This window comes from Aulonocara sp. 'chitande type north' Nkhata Bay, linkage group LG14, assembly GCF_057382095.1.
Source record: "Aulonocara sp. 'chitande type north' Nkhata Bay isolate Kocher_YH1m ecotype deep benthic linkage group LG14, A_spYH_male_GT1.1, whole genome shotgun sequence".
Lineage (NCBI taxonomy): Eukaryota > Metazoa > Chordata > Actinopteri > Cichliformes > Cichlidae > Aulonocara > Aulonocara sp. 'chitande type north' Nkhata Bay.
Genome location: NC_141357.1, coordinates 22,834,836 through 22,840,177, shown reverse-complemented (window position 1 = coordinate 22,840,177; position 5,342 = coordinate 22,834,836). Strand labels below are relative to the sequence as shown.

At 36.4% G+C, this 5,342-nt stretch overlaps 1 long non-coding RNA gene across 1 annotated transcript; it reads right to left on the bottom strand.

The window, feature by feature from the left end:
- Positions 1-594: 594 nt before the first annotated feature.
- LOC147314569 (uncharacterized) lies at positions 595-3,168 on the bottom strand. Its single transcript, XR_015124856.1, has 4 exons — positions 2,857-3,168; positions 2,022-2,156; positions 1,133-1,160; positions 595-1,015 (listed from the first exon to the last, which is right to left on the bottom strand). It is a non-coding gene; the product is annotated as an uncharacterized LOC147314569 (long non-coding RNA).
- Positions 3,169-5,342: the final 2,174 nt, after the last annotated feature.

Below are 5,342 nucleotides of genomic sequence, written 5' to 3'. Positions count from 1 at the left end.
ATATTTTGGGCACTGAAAAGTTAATACATTATATTTTCTATTTTAGAGCTTTAGTAGAGAATGTAAGTGTATTGCTGTACAGATATGAAGGTTTGTTTTTACAGTTTGAGTTAAAAACCATCTAAAACTATTTCAGTTGTGAAAAACCTTTGTCTTTTGTGAGATATGACTCATTTTCACTGAATTCAAAAGATGACATTTAATCACCCCCACCTCAGAGAGGTCATTGTTTTTTCAATACATGAGTTAGACAAGGTTCAGTTTCATTATGGGAAATAAAATAATGAGACTATAAGGACTCTACCAACTATCACAAGTATCAGAAAGGAACCATTATGTGCATGTGCATTAGGAGGGAAGTCACCTGCAGCTTACCAGAAAACTGCCGTGTTGCTGTGGTTGAGTTGTTGATATTCTGCCTTCAATGCAAAAAAAAAAAAAAAAAAATCTCCTCTGCAATACAAGTGTATATATGCTTCCTCCCATTGGTGTGTGTGCAAATGTGTGTGCATACTCAAATCTGTATCACGGGACACCGCAACATCTTGTCAGTTTCTCATGACACATAACAAAACTGCCAGTGCGAAATTGGACGCAAATATTTATTTCCATGTATAATTTTATATTCTTAAAATCACATGATATTAACATAGTTCTGCATATACAGAAAAAAATGCAACACCTCTCCTTGTTTTAAGAAAAAGTTCGCATTTTCATAAACATAACTATAGAATAAAGTTGTTGCATGATACAAATATAATCAAAAGGAATCAAAAAGTAACATGGTAAACAAACTCCTCAGTCTGGGTTTTCCTCAGGCTTTTACACCAACATAAAGCAGCAAATAACAAGCAGGAACAGAGCCATACATGTTGAAAAAAGGTAGGTGGTGTGTAGGAAAGTGACAAACGACTGAATGCCTTCCATCAAGGTGATGATCGAAACACAGACAAGATGTTATTTCATGCTTTTGCTAATGGAGAAGGGAGGGGGAGCCTTCTTCAGGCCGACTTTGCTGTGAAGCATAAAATCAAAAGCACCCATGTGATCATGAAGCAAAGGAGGAAATAAAACTTTTAAAATGATGTGAAAGGTCTACACTCAAAGGTCATTGTGGAAAAAATCTACTTACGTGAGCACTTTGTCTTTCACCGACGGAGCTACAGAATAAAAGGAGACATAATAAGTAAGGTTTCTAAAGCACAATAGTGTGGTGGCTTTATCATGCTGTAGCATTACTGCTGGGCAGTGATGCAGTCAAGCATTTAACTACACATATGACAGTTTCAGAAGGATATTTAGAGAGTTGTTTCAGTCAAATTATTACACCATGTGGATAGTTTCTTTTATTTTCCTTTTTTGTGCATGTTGAAAACGATGTTTCTGAAAAATAAGCGGGTTCATTCCACTTCTGTGGAACTGACTCTCTCTTGCCAATCCAGCAAACAATCCTTTGCTGGATTGTTTCCTCTTTCTTAAGAACGTGACTTTCAGATTCTAAATTTATGCTATGTCTCCATACAACACTGGCTCATCCCTTGAGTTAGTTGCTTTTTTTATGCTTGAATTACTCAGTGTAATTTACTTCAGTTTGAAGTGGCTTAGCAAACAAAACGAGCAAACAAAAAAATCTGAAAATGGGAAGGCACAAGGACTGGAGCTAAAGAGCGGATATTGTCCAAAGAAAAACTTTGAAATTTTTTCAGAAAGCCTGGGGAACTATCCCCGAAGGCAACTTTAAAACATTACAAGAAATTCTGGCTCTTTGGAAGCAAACTATAAAGAAATTAGAATTTCACAATTTGTGATGCAAATTTGTGACGCAAAAAAAGTTGATTTGTGTTATGAATTTAATACCCTTGTTACTCACAGTCAGCGGTTAGTATAATGACTTATAATGACTGTTAGACTTGACTAAGTGTACGTTTTTTAATTGGGGAAGCAGCAGAGATGCTGTAGACACAAGCTATATTCTTTGTGACCAAAAGGAGACAAGAAGAAGTATGCTTTTGTTATCTCACCTTTTTTCTTGCAGCAATTTTTACACTCTTTACATTTGTACTTGCAGCAGAATTGTACAATCCCTATGGTGAATAGAATGAACAGGATTCCAAAGCCAACAAGAATCCCAACGGCCGTTGAGTTTACTCTGCTTTCTGCAAATAGAAAATTAGTTAATTAGATCAATACTACAGACTAATACATTTTCCAATAGCCTTACAGGCATGTAAATAATAATAAACAAGGTTTTAAATGACACGGAAATTGAATTTCATGGGGTATTTCTAACAAAAATTAATTACCAAACAGCCTGTCTGGTTTCTTGGGCCTAATTAGATCAATATATATATGTGTGTGTGTTTGTTTTGAATGAATATTGTCCCTGATTCTAATTGGAAAATCAATCTGTAGCAAAAAATAAAACTGGCCATTGCCATTGTGGTTCTCTTTGATGCAAAACTGAGAGACCAAGCGTACAGACAGTTAAGAGTATTGCTTTCAATAAAAACAAGTATCACACCTTAAACTCTTTATAAACTTCCAGAACCGTTAACAGCTTTCAAGAAAGATCTCTGTAAGTTAAAAGTTGACAGCTTGTAATACATAATGCATGTAAAACGCTTAGTCACTGTATGAAACAGAAAAGCAAAACCAGCAACACATTTAAAGGCAGTGTATCTATAGAAAAAACAAGAAAGAAAAGAAGTTTGAAGAAAACTTTCTGCGAAAGTCCAGTACGTGACAAGAAAGATAAATCTGACTCATTACACAGAACAGTTTTTGATACTTTCTCGCGTGTGTCACATTTACTGTAAACAAAACTAAAAAAAGGTATCTCAGCTTAAAGAGTCTTACCACCATTCCCCATAGTTGATTTCTCAGGATGACTGTTGTTATCACTTTTCTTTCTTTGAGTCGCCCCTGTCTGTTTGGAGTTGAGCTGTGTCACTCACTTTCTCGACTTTACATCAGCCTTTTTTAAGTTATTTGGCTCAACTGTGAACTAGACCAAAGGTTCTCTGTCGTCTGCTCTCTTCGCCTGCGTCTGCTTTTCCATGTCCCCATACCAGTCATGCTTTAAAACCAGTTCATCTTCTTTCTATATTCTCCACCTCTTCAACCCTACCTTCATTAACATTTGCTAGAACAATAGAAGTGGTTCTACTGGCCTGTCATTCCTTTTGCATTGTCACTCTGCGAGCAGGGGAAAACCTTTTAACAAATCAGTCACCAGTTTGATGATTAAATAACCGGACACGCAAACTCAAAAATAGAAAGTTAAGCTTTAAGAATACTATGTTGAACATAGAGCCTTACATTTGTGATGAGACTATTTTGTGACTTTAAATCAGGACATAGAGCAATCTACTAACTGTAAGATTGGTAGTTAAATCTCTGGCTCTCTTTGCCATTAAGATAAAGACTGCAGTCCCTGTATTTGCCCCTGTATCAGTATCTTAGGCATGAGACTGAACCCCAGGATGCTCCTGATATAAAGTACTTAAATGTAGGAAAAAGTGATTGTATGAATGGGTGAATGAGGCATGTTATACAAACTGCTTTAAGTTCTCAAGCTGAGTAGAAAAGTCTTCTACATAAAATCCTGTTCATTTACTATCCATCTATTTGACACCTGAATTAGGTGATGCATTGGGACTCCTGCTGGATGGCTGAGTTATCACACATCTTTGTGACAGCAAACAGTAAGTGAAACCAAATTTTACCTGGGTGAAACAGCAAATGAATGGATCTGAGTCAAAAGGCAGTATTGGTATTGAGTCACAAGTTGCATACAAAGAAGTCTGAAAATACAACATGCTGCAAAGGTTTTGTATAAGTGTAAAAAGTCACAAGTTTAAAATAAAAGTTTCCAGCCAGAAGAGAATTTTTTTTTATTGGCTAGTTGTTTTTTTTATTTTCAGTTTTTTCTCTGTGAAAGTGTCACATAATAGGTGGGCTTCTGTAGAATATACAAGGAGAATCCAGTGCAGTGACCCACCAGCTCCATGACCTTAAAGTGAACCTTTTGGGATTCATTTTTATATTTTTTGTCCTTCACAAGTTTTCTTGATACTGAGCCTAATATGTATATTGTATGTTGTTGTATTATATTGTGCATATTTTGTCTATCTGTGTGTTGTTGTATATGAGAATAAAAAACGGTTGCTATAAACTCACCACAATTTAACAAGTACTGTGCAAAACAAGTCTAAAAGACGTGCTGACACTTATGCACAAGCCATTACCAGTGGTTAAATGTTTCCTGTTATTAAAACTGTCTGAGTGAATCATATTCTGACATCACGAGCCTAATCACAAAATGCAAACCACAACGCTGCACAGCAAGTTAAATGCCTTCCCTAACTGCATATCTTAAACTGATAAATGTGACACATTCTCTTGCTGCTGACAAATCCAGATCAAAATGTCTTTAACACCTCCACATTTATCTGGAATTTGAGCTAAATGTGTTACCTCAGTAACACATTTAGCCCTTTTATTTTTCTTTCCGTTATTCAACTTTTCTACCCTTAATGCTGTTTCATCTCCAGGTATTTATGACGTGGAATCGTAGCATTTACTTGTGGGAAAATTCCTGCTAATTGAAAGGAACCAAAAGAGAGCAAAGAAATTGGTGTTGCAGTTGTGCTCCACTTTTGAATTATTAGTTTGCGTATTATTTATCTCGCTTAGCCAGTCTAGTTTGACTCAACCAGCCACATTAACAGTATTTGTCCTCAGTTCTGTCTCCTGGGGGTTTTTGTAGTTCACTGACTTTACTTGCGCCGCATCATAAGGTCACAATTTTAAATCATCCAAAATTTTAACCATAATGACATTTACTTCCTGTTGTTCTTAAAATAAGATAATCATCACAGTAAGCATTAGCTTTTAACAGTTAAATAAGTATTGAAACTATAAGACATTCACCCGCACTTCTTACCATCATTGATCTGCTGTGGAGGGGTGACAAAATATCTTGCTCTACTGGCTTGTTGCTTATATTTTTTTGCACAAATGTATTTTTGGCACTTTGCATGTGAACAGTAAACAAGAAAGTTCACATGTATCGAGACTAACAGTGTAACCTGTAGTCCCAAACCATCTGTATGTGCACAGTGATCCTGACTGACTGCAGTTTTATCTGTTTTTGACCTCTGGCAACGTATTTTCCAGTCACTGCATTCCTGTGGCTGCACGTTGCTGATGTGCTGCTGCTTGCTTATTAGAAGCTTGGCTCACAGAGCAACGCTGCCGGGTGCAGTACCTACACCCAAAGCCAGATGTCTGACTGAAATATGCAGGCAAAACTAAACCTGATATTTGAGCACTTAACTTTG